Here is a 15,317-nt window from a genome sequence, read left to right as displayed (position 1 = left end):
TTCTGGGAAGACTCCGAGTCTATGCTTCGTGTGGGTGTGATGTATAAGGAGAGTAATTCAGCCGGTTGCTTCTTTGAGAGAGTGTTCATGTGCTAGTAGGGCGTTGGAGTTTGATTATACTCGGGGACAAGTCAGAGTGGGTGACTCTCAACAATGATCCTAGCAGGTACAAAATTAAAGTGCGGTGCCTAAGGATTTCAAGTCTGTGGTATGGTGCAGTGAACGGTATAGAAAATTAGAAGCTGAGGATCAAGGTTGCGGTTCGGTGTTGACAAGAATGTCAAGAGCTTGGTGGAAGGCGATTTTGAATAGTTATTATCATACAAACTATTGAGTAAGTGATTTTGATCCTTTTTTATTACATAACATTATTGTTTAGGAGATTTAACATCTAATCCATGGAATTTGAAGAGAATATTTGGGAAATTGTTTCAACAACAACAACCCAGTAAAATCTCACAGATGGGGTCTGGGAGGTTAGAATTTTCACGCACCAATCTTGGGGAGGTGTGCCTAGCACCCGGTTCCGTGCTGGCCCGAGCGAACCACTCTGTAACTCATTTTTTTCTTATGCAACTATCATGGGCCAACATGGCCACAACTCGTAATTTATAACAAAAAAGTGGGAAAACGTTGTATCAATGAACAATCATTCTTAAAACATGAATACATACGGGCCGTCAAGGACTCTTACATACTATACATAATGAACCTGTGTATACAAAGCCTCTAAGATTATTCGACATCAAATGGGATAGGGTACCGGCCTACCCATAAGTGTGTAACAAAACTCTGACATGATGACTTATAGACTCGACTGCACTCCGAATGAGGTGGAGTCTTACCGATCCTTCGCTGAATGCTAACCTCGTCTACTATGAGGGCTGATCGAATGGATTATCTATTCTTGCAGTTATGAATACAGCATCCACAATAAAATGACGTCAGTACGAATAATGTACTGAGTATGTAAAGCATGTAAATCAGTATATAAAGGACTTGGAAGAAACATGAAGTAAAGGACTCAACCTGTAAGTATGGATTTATAATGTCATACATATGCATATAAATGTCATATAATGCATAGGTTGGTGTGTACATAACATCATCATGCCTATGAGGGTATCCCATCATATCATCTCAGCCTATGTGGGCAAAATCATCAACGTATACCAACTGATTAGGTGGTGGTGCGTATATAACGCCGTAACCTTTTTCCATACCCCATATACATATAATATACGTATATATAACGCCATCTAGTCATGGGTAAATTCATATATATAAATGAATGCAATGCATAATGAAATAAGTCAATACGATCTCTTGAAATGTCATGAGACCCATGAACAGACGATACGATAGTAGGACACATGGGGAATCAAGAACATAGGCACACCTAGTACATCTATGAATAGAGTCATTTATGAAAGTTGTGCGTTTGCTCGTTTCGTTTGTATCATATGGAACATGCCAAAAGGAAAGAAGGGATAGCCTTAACATACTTACTTTATGAAATTATCAACTACTTTCACTTGAGCTTTCCAAGAACAATTTTTGCTCCTTTAAATCATTGAATAAGAACTAAGCACTTCTTATGATCATGGCGTATTTCATGTTGCTGGACATATGGAGTATCATGGATGTAAGTTTTTGCTATGTTTCTAAAGTAAGAGACTCCCTAATAATAAAAGGAAAGATTTCAACCTTCTTTCTACATCTTAATTGCAAAAGAAGTATAATATGAAGGCTTAAAGGCTTGCATTGTCACGTGTAAACAAGGCACACCAAGTGCTATGACACATGTGCACATTGGTGTCACCCTTGTCCAACTTCATTCCATGTGGCAGCCCACAATTTCCCCTAAAACGCCACCTAATCCCATAAACCAAAGAGTCACCACTTGGATGTTTGAGTCATTTTCACTTGTTGCCACGTGGGGGTGATGTTCCCACCTAACTTATCCACCAATTTCCCAAATGTTCCATCTTGCTCTATGACTTAAAGTAATTTATTGGGCTTTCCTTGGCTGCCACGTTGGGAGGCTTATCATGTCAAGCCTATCCAAACATTTTAATTACTTATCCACTACAATAATTTGATAACTAAGCCACCAAAACTCCCTAATCTTTCCACCTAACTCCAAGACTTGCCTAGTCAATATTGAATTCCCTACTTGCTGCCACCTTAATCCTTATAAAGTTGATTAGTCATGAGCCCCCCTTATCCTCATGATTCCACGTGGATTCATACAAATTACACTTATCCACTTGTAACTAATTCCATATTCCATGACTTTATACCAATATTTACCGAATTATTCACATAATAATTTCTAGGTCTCGATTCACTTAAATACTAATATATTTCATATACCTTACTATCATGATCGTGTGGTACCTTGTATGGAACTAGTCCATAAATACGGAGTATTATCGCATGGACTGTATTTTATCCCAAAATATTAAACATCAATGATACTCGCTTTATTCGATTTGTTTACCCTATGACCTTCACAACACTTACTTATAAATTGATATAAATATCATAAGCACTTATAACCTCAAAAATAATCTTGTCATTGAAATTATATAAATTATCTTATGACAAATCCAACGTAGAAAAGTACGGGATGTAACGAGTATGTACTTAGACCTTACCCCTACCCCAAAGGTGTAGAGAGGCTATTTCTAGGAGACGCTTAACTCATGAAGACGAATATAGACAACAGAGTCTGTGACAGCAACAAAAATCAGAAAAATAATATAAGCATCATAGAAAAAAGATTGCCCTTAAGTTTCAGTGGCACATTCTTGTCACACAGTACTACAGACGATAACTTTCATTTTATCTAACCCAACCCTATACGATGCGTGACATCCTCATCTATCTCTCCACCCCTTGGTGTAAGGCCCCGTAAAATATTTTGCAAAAGAAATATAATGTTTCGTGGTGCCGAATTGCTCGGACCTTTTGGGTTGAACAATGCACTGGAGAGTAAAGGAATGTTTTTGGCAAAATAGGACGTTTTTGCGGCCCACTATGCGGTCGCAGAATCACTCTATGGACCGCATATTGGCCGCAAAGTGAGACAGAGTGAGGCAGGGATGGGCCATTTTGGAGGTCAGGTTTGCGGCGTATTATGAGAGCGAAGACCAGTTCTGTGGTGCATTATGCGACCGCAGAACAGGTCTGCGGGCCGCATAATGACCGCAAACTGAGTCACTCATGCCCAGTTTCGGAGGCCAATTATGCGGCCTGTTATGCGGACCGCACATCCATTATGCAGTCGCATATGCAACTGCAGATCTTATTCCTGGGCAATATTTTTGGGTTTTTACAACCGACCCTACTTCGTTTAATATACGCAATGGACCCTTTTTGACCAAAAATCTGACATTTTAGAGCGAGAGAGAGTGCCCTAGAGTGAGAAGGAGTTCCTAAATAATTGTTCTTAATTTCTTGCTCAAATCTTGGAAGATTAAGAAGGAAAACTCACACGGTCTTCATCCTAAAGGTACGATTCTATACCCTAACCCTCAATTTCAAATTTTATCTAGAATTGGGTACTTAGTAAGATAACTTTTGGGCATGGGAGTTGTTCATCATGGATGCAAGTGTTATCAAAGGATGTAAGAAGATTGTTGAGCTAAGAATGGTAAAGAATGGGTTGTGGGACGATGGAATCCTCCATAAAAGGACCTTGAAACATTAATGCACACCTAGTGTTTGATAAAATGCTCAAATGAGCTAGAACGATGATCATCTTCCTAATTTTGGTTCAACCTATTATATTTCTAAAATAGATTGAAGTTTCTAAGAATTCTGGAATATTTTAGAGTTTAAGGAAGCTATATTGAGGTATGTTGGCTAAATTCTTCTCTTAGAATTGAATCCCACGATATTCATGTAAATTATGTAAGACCCGAGTGGTTCATTATAAATTGGCTATTCTGAGTAAGTTTGTGTCGAAAGATATATGTTCAATAAGTATCCCAAATGATTTATTTATGTTATATTATCAATTGAGGGTGTGTTCAAAATATGGGTTATGCATTAATAATGATTCGACTTCAAGTCAAGTTCAAACGAAGGCTATTATGCCAAATTTTGTGAAATATCTCTATGTGCCTAAGACTCTTAATTGCTCATATGTGTACTACGAACCTTGAATTGAATTGTATTTGTTATTGTTGATAATGATGATGTTTGAAATTGAAAAGGTGAACATGAAATACTTAATACGGCCAACATGCCAAGAATGATTCTATAATTGTGGCCCCTAGTTCCAGTGAAATGAAAAGATATGAAAGAAGTATGAAATGCGATGATTGATATAAAAAGGTTGATGTCTCGAATAAGACAGCCTAGCCAATTAGGTCGTGATCGGACACCATGCCGCACACATGGTGGTGGTTGTGCTGGAATTTATAATTGAAATTGTGATTGTGGTTGATGTCTCTAATAAGATAGCCTAGCAGATCGGGTTGTGATCGGACTCCGTGTTAAAGGTACGGAGGTATTGATATTGAGAGTGATTTTGGTTGATGTCTCTAAATAGATAGCCTAGCCGATCGGGTCGTGATCGGACTCCATGCTTAGAGTACGGTGGTATTGGTATTGTGAATAATGGTATTGCGAAAAATGGTATATCGGTGGTAAGAATCACCAATCTGAAAATATGGGAATTTACATGAAACTTGATGTTTTGGTATTGATCGAGACTTTTATTGATTTTATGATTATTCCTCCTTGTAATATTATTCTTTCTATTGAGAGGGTGTTTAGTTATACATACTAGTGCTATTCGATGGCACTAACGTCCCTTTTTCTTGTGGCGCTGCATCTTTAATGGATGCAGGTGGTTCCACAGCAGGAGATATTGATCAGTGATAGCAGTACACCTTCTTCCCAGCTGACTTGGTGAGCCCCGCTTCATCCCGGGGTCATGTATCTTTTGTTCTTTGTGTTTTCTGTTTGAGGTATAGACGGGGCCTTGTTGCTGACATTATCATTGTACTCTTCTCTATCTATAGAGGCTCTGTATACATAGTGTGGGATGTGTATTCGTGCTGGGGAAGTCAAACTATGTTATGTTGTGGTTGTATTACTTGTTCCATTTGAGGCTTTAAAATGGTGAAACTATTGGTAAAGAATTTGTATGGTAGACATGATCACCTTTTTGTCTAAATAATGAATACATATATATATATTCTCTTTATTCATGAACGAATTTGGGTAGAAGGAAATCTAACAGGCTTGCTCCGCCTGGTTCACTCGGTTAAGCGCCGGTCGCGCTCCTCGATTTTGGGGCTTGACAAACTTGGTATCCGAGCCTAAGGTTTTAAAGTGTCCCATGATGTCTCAGAGCCGTGTCTAGTAGAGTCCTTATTATCGGTGTGTTGTCGACCACATCTATAATTAGGATGCTACATGGGCATTGAGGAATAATATCCTTCTTTCAAGTTCTTGATCGTGCGATAAAGCTTATGGTAAGTTTGTTCCTTCTTTAACTCGTGCTTTACTTTAACTTTCTGTACATGGCACCTAAGAAAAAGGCAAGAACTATCCAAAGAGCCAATGTCACCTAGGAGTGACAGTTGACCCTATAATTGATGATGCGGGTGAGCACCCAAGGAGTGAGAATATTCTTCCAGTTACTACACTGCTTGATTCTACTACAACTGATCAGACAACACATGTCCATACATCTACTAAGGGTGCAACAGTCCCTCCAACTAATATACCAGTTCCAACTCTAGTTCCAGCTTCTGATTCTTGTGTTTCTAATGTTGATCTTAGGGGAGCCATACAGATGTTGGCTCAGATAGTGGCATCCCAGGCCCAAAGATCAAATGTTGCACCTAGTTCTTCCAGTCAGCCAAGGTTAACAGGTTTCTCCAGTTGGATCCTCCGGTGTTCACGGGTACTAACCTAGAGGAGGATCCCCAGGACTTCATTGATGAGATGTACAAGACTCTCAGAGTTATGCGTGCTACTAAAAATGAGGCAGTAGAATTGGCCTCCTACCGCCTGAAAGAGGTGGCTTATTCTTTGTTTGAACTATGGGAGGAGTCCCGTGAAAAAGGGAGCCCTTTGGCGAGGTAGGGTGAGCTTGCCGATGCCTTAACTGATCATTTCTTGCCTGCCGAGACTAAGGCAGCCCGTGCTGCTGAGTTTGAGAACCTGAGGCAAGGTAGCCTGAATGTGTGGGATTACCATATGAGATTCGCGTATCTGTCTAAGTATGCTATTTACATGTTGCCCACTATAGAGGCTAGAGTGCGCTGCTTTGTACATGTCCTTAGTCCCTTGGTAATTAATGAGGCCGCTACAACAACGTTGATATGAACTATGGAAAAATAGTGGCATTCACTCAAGCAATAAAGACTCGCAAATTGAGGAACAAAATGGATCGAGAGGGTAACAATAAGGCAACTTTGGTGGTTTTTCTAGTGGTGGCAAGTCAACATTCAGGGGAGGGTTGTCAAGGCCATCCCAGTCCTTTGCTCAGTCTTTGGTTAGTGTACCGCCATCAGGGCCTAGTCAGCAGCAGAAGTGGAGCCGTTTCAGGCCTACTCAGGGCAATAGGGGCTCCTATCAGAAGGGTCGTCATGGTGGCAGATTCCAGCAGCAGAGGGGGCCCTCATGCCCTAGGTGTGTAAAGATGCACCTAGTAATATGCTAAATGTATTTACCCATATGCTACGAATGCGGATTAAGGGGTCATATTCAGAAGAATTGTCGTTCGTTCCGCCAGGGTTCGGGTAGAGGGCCAGCACAGCTAACCAATTCTGCAGCTATTACATCTACAGCACCTCCTCCAGCTCGAGGCACTCCAACACCCGTAAGGCGTGGTACAGCTAGGGGTGGAGCACAGAGTTCAGGAGGATCTATCCGTTTCGATGTTGAGGGACCTACACTTGAGTCTATGCCTGTTGTGAATGAATTTCTGGGAGTCTTTCCGAATGAACTCCTTGGGATCCCACCAGATAGGGAGATTGATTTTTGGATTGATGTGATGCCAGACACGCATCCTATATCTATTCCACCGCGAGGATGATCAACATAGGTTGGAGAGGTTTGGGAGACTTCAGCCACCACCTTTCAGTGGCACAGAGAGAGAGGATGCTCAGGACTTTTTGGACAGGTGTCAGGATACTCCGTACTGCTGGTATTTTGGAGACTTGTGGGGTCTCATTCACTACCTTTCAATTTTATGGGGCTGCACTCAGATGGTGGGAGACTTACGAGAGGCGTAGGCCTGTTGGCGCAACACCCTTTACTTGGCAGCAGTTCTCCGTGGTTTTTTTGGAGAAGTTTGTGCCTCGATCCCGCAGAGAGGAGCTACGCAGACAGTTTGAGCGGCTTTGCCAGGGTGATATGTCTGTGACACAGTATGAGATGCGATTCTCTGAGTTGGCCCGTCATGCTATCTGGTTGGTTCCCACGGATAGAGAGATGATCACGAGGTTTATTGATGGCCTCACTTATCAGCTACAGTTGCTCATGACCAGGGAGCTGGTTTCGGGTGCTACCTTTGATGAGGTTGTCGACATTGCTCAGCAGATTGAGATGGTTCGCGGTCAGGAGAGGGTTGAGAGGGAGGCCAAGAGGCCTCATGGTCAGGGTGGATTCAGTGGTCCTCCTTTTGGGGGTTAGTTCCAGCACGGTAGAGGTCGTCATTTTAGGCAGGCTCAGTCAGCTTGGCTATTTCATCGGGGTGCATTATCTGGCTATGGTTCTCACAGTTCTCATCAATTCCACTCATCACTTAGTTCCCTTACAGTCCAGAGTTTGTCCCGTGCTCCACCTGTTCAGGGCTCTTCCATGCCAGGTTCTTCTACCAGTCATTCCGGTGCTAGGGGTTCCCTTCAGTTTCCGCCGCCAGCACCAGGGAGTTGTTTTGAGTGTGGGGAGCTTGGGCATATATGGAGGTAGTGTCCTCGTCGTCATGGAAGTCTATCTCAGCAGAGGAGTCAGCCTCCGACTACAGCACTAGTTACCTCACCACCCGCCCAGTCAGCTCGGGGTAGAGGTCAGTTAGCTAGGGGTCGTCCTAGAGGGGGAGGCAGATCAGGGGCTGGTCAGGCCCGTTTCTATGCTTTCCTTGCCAGACCAGACGCTATTGCTTCAGATGCTGTGATTACAGGTATTGTCTCAGTTTGTCACCGAGATGCCTCAGTATTATTTGACCCTGGTTCCACGTATTCATATGTTTCCTCGTATTTCGCCCATTTTTTGGATATGCTCGTGAGTCCTTAGTTTCATTTGTACATGTATCTACTCCTGTGGGCGATACTATTATTGTGGACCACGTATATCGGTCATGTGCGGTGACTATTGGGGGTTTGGAGACCCGAGTGGATCTATTGTTGCTCAGTATGGTTGACTTTAATGTGATATTGGGTATGGATTGGTTATCTTCATATCATACTGTTCTAGATTGTCATGCTAAGATGGTGACGTTGACTATGCCAGGAATTCCGAGGGTTGAGTGGAGCGGTTCAGTAGATTATGTACCAAGTAGGGTAATTTCATATTTGAAGGCTCAGCGCATGGTTGAGAAGGGTTGCCTATCTTATTTGGCTTTTGTGAGGGATGTTAGTGCAGAGACTCCTGTCATTGATTCTATTCCGGTGGTATGTGATTTTCCGGATGTGTTTCCTGCAGACCTGCCGGGCATGCCGCCTGATAGGGATATTGACTTTGGTGCCGGGCACTTAACCCATTTCTATTCCACCGTATCATATGGCACCGGTGGAATTGAAGGAACTGAAAGAACAACTTCAGGAACTCCTTGATAAGAGGTTTATTCGGCCTAGTGTGTCACCTTGGGGTGCACCGATTCTATTTGTGAAAAAGAAGGATGGTTCCATGAGAATGTGTATTGATTACAGGCAGTTGAACAAGGTCACAGTCAAGAACAAGTATCCTTTGCCTTGTATTGATGATTTATTCGACCAGCTTCAGGGAGCGAGGGTGTTCTCTAAGATTGATCAGCTGAAGATTCGGGATTCAGATATTCTTAAGACAGCTTTCAGGACCCGATATAGCCATTATGAGTTCTTGGTGATGTCTTTTGGACTGACCAATGCCCCAGCAACGTTCATGCATTTGATGAACAGTGTATTCCAGCCCTATTTGGACTCATTTGTCGTTGTATTCATTGATGACATCCTGGTGTACTCTCGTAGCCAGGAGGAGCATACTCAACATTTGAGGATTGTATTACATCGATTGATGGAGGATAAGCTTTATGCAAAGTTCTCCAAGTGTGAGTTTTGGCTCAGTTTAGTAGCATTCATGGGACATGTGGTGTCCAGCGAGGGTATTCAGGTGGATCCGAAGAAGATAGAGGCAGTGCAAAGTTGGCCTAGACCATCCTCAGCCACGGAGATTAGGAGCTTTCTTGGTTTGGCGGGTTACTACCGTCGCTTTGTGGAGGGATTTTCATCTATTTCATTTCCTTTGACCAAATTGACCCAAAAGGGTGCTCCATTCAGGTGGTCGGATGAGTGTGAGTAGAGCTTTCAGAAGCTCAAGACTGCTTTGACCATAGCTCTAGTGTTAGTTCTACCATCAGCTTCAGGTTCTTACACCGTGTATTGTGATGCCTCGAGGATAAGTATTGGTTGTGTTTTGATGTAGGAGGGTAGGCTGATTGCCTATGCCTCGTGCCAATTGAAGACCTATGAGAAGAACTATCTTGTCCATGATCTTGAGTTAGCAGCCATTGTTCACGCCTTGAAGATTTGGCGTCATTATTTGTATGGGGTTCATTGTGAGATCTATACAGATCACCAGAGTCTGCAATATCTGTTAAAGTAGAAGGATCTTAATTTGCGTCAGCGTAGATGGTTGGAGCTTCTTAAGGACTATGATATCACTGTTTTGTACCATCCGGGGAAGGTCAATGTGGTGGCCGATGCTTTGAGTCGCTGGGCAGAGAGTTTGGGGAGTTTAGCATATCTTCCAGTAGCAGAGAGACCTTTGGCATTAGATGTTCATACCTTAGCGGGCCAGCTTGTCAGATTGGATATTTCGGAGCCTAGTCGGGTATTGGCTTGTGTGGTCTCCAGGTTTTCTCTTTATAACCGTATCAGGGAGCGTCAGTATGATGACCCCCACTTGTTCGTTCTTCAGGACAGGGTTCGGAGAGGTGATGCTAGGGATGTGACTATTGTTTATTACGGCGTGCTGAGAATGCAGGGCCAGATATGTGTGCCTAATGTAGATGGGCTTCGAGAGTTGATTCTTGAGGATGCCCATAACTCGCGGTATTCCATCCATCCGGGTGCCGTGAAGATGTACCAGGATTTGAGGCAGCACTATTGGTGGAGGCGGATGAAGAAGGATATAGTTGGGTTTGTGGCTCGGTGTCTTAACTGTCAGTAGGTTAAGTATGAGCATCAGAGACCGAGTGGCTTGTTTCAGAGGTTAGAGATCCCAGAGTGGAAGTGGGAGCGGATCACCATGGACTTTGTAGTTGGGCTCCCATAGACTTTGAGGAAGTTCGACGCTATTTGGTTTATTGTGGATCGGCTGACCAAGTCCGCACACTTCATTCCAGTTGGTACTACTTATTCTTCAGAGCGGTTGGCTGAGATTTACATCTGAGAGATCGTTCGCCTGCATGGTGTCCCAGTTTCCATCATTTCAGATAGGGGTACTTAGTTCACATCGCAGTTTTGGAGGGCCGTGCAGCGAGAGTTGGGCACTCAGGTTGAGTTGAGCACAACTTTTCACCATCAGACGGATGGGCAATCCGAACGCACTTTTCAGATATTGGAGGACATGTTGCGTGCTTGTGTCATTGACTTTGGGGGTTCATGGGACCAGTTTTTTCCACTCGTGGAGTTTGCATATAACAACAGTTATCAGTCGAGTATTCAGATAGCTCCAGACGAGGCTTTATATGGGAGAAGGTGTAGATCTCCGGTTGGATGGTTTGAGCCGGGTGAGGCTAGGCTCTTAGGTACAGACTTGGTCCAGGATGCATTAGATAAGGTGAAATTGATTCAGGAGCGGCTTCGCATGGCGCAGTCTAGACAGAAGTGCTACGTGGATAGGAAGGTCCGTGATGTGTCTTTTATGGTTGGGGAGAAGGTTTTGCTGAAGGTATCACCCATGAAGTGTGTTATGAGGTTGGGAAGAGGTGCAAGTTGAGCCCCCGGTTCATTAGGCTTTTTGAGGTGCTTCAGAGAATAGGGGAGGTGGCTTATAAGCTTGCCTTGCCACCCAGCGTTTCGAGTGTGCATCCAGTGTTTTATGTTTCCATGCTCCGGAAGTATATTGGAGATCCGTCCCATGTTTTAGATTTCAGCACGGTTCAGTTGGAGGGTGATATGACTTATGATGTAGAGCCGGTGGCAATTTTGGATCGGCAGGTTCGAAGGTTGAGGTCAAAGGATATAGCTTCAGTGAAGGTGCAATGGAGAGGTCAACCTGTGGAGGAGGCCACCTGGGAGACCGAGCGGGAGATGCGGAGCAGATATCCACGCCTATTCGAGACTCTAGGTATGTTTCTAGACTCGTTCGAGGATGAATGAATGTTTAAGAGGGGGAGGATGTAACGACCCGGCCGGTCATTTCGAGAGTTATAGCCTCGTTTTCCCCATTTCTACTTCTTTTTGTGTTATTCAGCTATATTATGTTATGTCGGGTTAGTTTGTTCGGGACCGGAGTGGTTTCAGAGTGAATTGAGACACTTAGTCTCTTAATTAGAAACTTAAGTTGGAAAAGTCAACTGGATGTTGACCTATGTGTAAACGATCTCGAATTTAAATTATGATGGTTTAGTTAGCTCCGTTAGGTGATTTTGGACTTAGAAGTGCGTCCGGAATGTGATTTGGAGGTCCGTGGTAGAATTAGGCTTGAATTGGCGAAATTGGAAATTTGGCGATTTCGGTCGGCAGTGGAAAATTTGATATCGGGGTCGGAATGGAATTCCGAATGTTGGACTAGGTTGGTAGTGTCATTTTTGATGTGTGTGCAAAATTTGAGGTCATTCGGACGTCGTTTGGTTGGTTTCGGCATCGGTTGCCGAATTTGGAAATTTAGAAGTTCTTAGGCTTGAATCCGAGGGTAATTTGATGATTGGATGTTATTTTGAGTGATTCGAAGGTTCGACTAAGTTTGTATGTTGATATATGACTTTTTGGTATTTTTGGTTGTGGTCCTGAGAGCCTCGGGGTGATTCCGGGTGGTTAACGGATTTGTCGAAGTTGGAATCTGCAGCTGGAGCTGCTGCTACTGCTATTTTCGCACCTGCGGAAGAAAGCCTCGTAGGTGCGAGGCCGCTGGTGCGCGTCGGGAGTGCGCAGGTGCGGGCAATGCTGGGAACACAGGTGCGAAGAATTGGCCGCATCTGCGAGCCCGCAGGTGCGAGGCCTTGAGCGCAGATGCGGACATGAGAATTTTGGGCTAGTTTCGCAGATGCGCACTAGGGACCGCAGATGCGAATCCGCATGTGCGAGAAAGGTGTCCGTAGGTGCGAAAGCTAGGGGATTAAGTGAGTTGCGCAGGTTCGGCTCCTTGGACCGCAGGTGCGGTCGCGCGGGTGTGAGAAAATGGCCGCACGTGCGAAAAACCTTGGCAGAAACCATAAATAGAACCCTTCGCGATTTTGGTGCATTCTTCACCATTTCTATTCGTTTTTTTGAGATTTTTGGAGATATTTGAAAAGGGAATCAAGGGGGTTTCATTAAGGTAAGTTACTTGAGCCCTAATACTTGTATGTATGGTGATTTTCTGTTGTTTAATCATGGTAATTAGTGAAAATGAGGGGTTAGGGCTTGGAATATTTGGAAAGTAATTTAAGGATTTGAAGCACCAAACGATGTCGGATTTTGATGAATTTGGTATGGTTAGACTCGTGAGTGAATGAGCTTTCTAGTTTTGTAAATTTTGTCGGATTTCGAGACGTGGGCCTGGGGGCCGGGTTTGAGCCAATTTCGGGTTTTGGTCTAAGTTTGAAGCTTTTCTTGTGGAATTCATTCCATTAGCATATATTGATGGTATTGTACTGATTGTGAATAGATTTGGAGCATTTGGAGGCCGAGTCCAGAGGCAAGAGCATTGCGGGGTAGAGATTTGACCGGTTTGAGGTAAGTAACGATTGTAAATCTAGTTCTGAGGGTATGAAACCCCAAATTTTGTATCATTCTACTATTTTTAGTGATGCACTTGCTAGGTGACGTGCATGTGGGTGTGCACTGTTGAAAAATATCTTTAAATAATTTTTACTGGAACTGGGTTAAACGAGATATTTTGATTCAAATCCTTATTTTTAAAAGCATGTGGTATTTTACTAAGATTTCCCGATATGAATGTTATATGCTTTATTTCTCGTCACTACTGCTCAGTCTTTATTTATTGTTGTTACTTACTGAGTTGGCGTACTCACGTTACTCCCTGCACCTTATGTGTAGATTCAGGTGTAGCTGGTCACGGTAGCGGTTATTGAGTGTTCTGGTTGCAGATTTTCTTGGAGATAGCAAGGTAGCTGTTTGGCGATCGTAGCCCCTACTCTTCACCCTCTTATCTTCCTCTAGTTATATTTAGCTATTTTCCAAGCTGAGTTAGCCTTGATATTGTTAGACAGATTGTAGTAGATGCTCATGACTAGTGACACCCCGATGTCGGGCTTTTCCTTCCGCACTTTTATTTTGATTGAAACTCCTTTACAAAGGTTTTTATGTTAAATAACCTTTAAATTATCTTTAAAATGAAAATATCGATTTGTTTTGGAAATGAGTCAGCTTGCCTAGTTCCACGATAGCCGCCATCACGATAGGGGTTAGTTTTGGGTCATGACACAAAAATACAAAACGAAAAACATTTGTTGACAAAAGATTCAACATGTTAATTTGATAAGAACTATCATCAATGAAAAATTTGGTGTAGTACATTATTCTTCCTCGATTCCCGCCAAGATTCTCTCCCTTAGTGCGATTGCAACGACTCTTGTCTGCGAGCTCGATACTGGCTCAAGCTCGGTATTGGGTCGAGCCCTCGGCCTTGGTTCGAGTTCGGCATTCGGGGTGAGTTTCAATCGGTCTGTGCATCTCCGACAACCTTCACGTTGCCTTGCGGTTCGATTTGGTCATGGGCTCGATAATGATACCGAGGCGATTCCTCGATCGGTCTTGGAGCTCGAAGCTTGTTTGTACTATCTTCGAAACTCATCTCGAAGTCACACTTCGGTCGCTTACCATTCGAACTCGATCAAACGTACGAAGGCTGAAATCTATTTCGACCGTATACAGATAGTTCCCTCGTTTCTCAGGAAGAATGTGGTGAGAAGTGATATGATTTTCAACGGCTCGATCGGGTTATAAGCTAACGTTTTCACTGGGATTGATCATGACGTACGTGATAGCTGTCCCGTAGATTTAGTCTTTCAAGGTATGTAATGCATGTCATACGGTGGTCGGCCACCGCTGATACTGAACCGCCACGGTATAAACCTATAAATAACCCTTCCATTTATCATTTACTACATTTACATCTTCAATCTTCTAAATTTTCTTACTCTTTCTGCCTCTATTTCGCCGCTTGTAGAGCCACCTCCACCAGCATTTGGCACCATCAACCTTTCATCTTCCTTTGCTTTTCTTTTTCTTATATCAATGGCAAAAATTTCATCGAATTCGGCCTTCGTAGCCTTTAAGGCCGAGTGAGTGTTTGCTCGAACTCAAAATAAAAGTAGCCTACAGGATTAGTAGTCGAGTGAACGTTTCGAATTCGAAGTAAAGTATCCCGTTGGTGTAATGGTCGAGTGAGAGCTTGCTCGAACTCGAAATGAAAGTGGCCCGTAGGCTTAGCAGTCAAGTGGGTGCTTCAAACTAAAACTTAAAGTATCGTAGCCCGTAGGCATTTTATGATCGAGTGAGTGATTGCTCGAACTCGAAGTAAGATAGCCCTTAGGCTTTAATAATTGAGTGAGTGATTGCTTCGAACTCGAACTCGAAGTATCTTAGCCCGTAGGCTTTTTATGATCGAGTGAGTGATTGCTCGAACTTGAAGTAAGATAGCCCTTAGGTTTTAATAATTGAGTGAGTGATTGTTTCGAACTCGAACTCGAAGTATCTTAGCCCATAGGCTTTTTATGATCGAGTGAGTGATTGCTCGAACTCGAAGTAAGATAGCCCTTAGGCTTTAATAATTGAGTGAGTGATTGTTTCGAACTCGAACTCAAAGTATCTTAGCCCGTAGGCTTTTTATGATCGAGTGAGTGATTGCTTGAATTCGAAGTAAGATAGCCCTTAGGTTTTAATATTTGAGTGAGTGATTGTTTCGAACTCGAACTCAAA

The 15,317-nt window shown here is 43.2% G+C and overlaps 1 long non-coding RNA gene across 1 annotated transcript; it reads right to left on the bottom strand.

Moving 5' to 3' along the window:
- Positions 1-582: 582 nt before the first annotated feature.
- LOC138904103 (uncharacterized) lies at positions 583-1,958 on the bottom strand. The gene is made up of 2 exons (XR_011413340.1): positions 1,510-1,958; positions 583-901 (listed from the first exon to the last, which is right to left on the bottom strand). It is a non-coding gene; the product is annotated as an uncharacterized lncRNA (long non-coding RNA).
- Positions 1,959-15,317: the final 13,359 nt, after the last annotated feature.

This window comes from Nicotiana tomentosiformis, unplaced genomic scaffold, assembly GCF_000390325.3.
Source record: "Nicotiana tomentosiformis unplaced genomic scaffold, ASM39032v3 Un00364, whole genome shotgun sequence".
In the NCBI taxonomy this organism is placed as follows: domain Eukaryota; kingdom Viridiplantae; phylum Streptophyta; class Magnoliopsida; order Solanales; family Solanaceae; genus Nicotiana; species Nicotiana tomentosiformis.
Note: the sequence above shows the minus strand (reverse complement) of the source record. Positions and strands in the feature narration are given on the sequence as shown.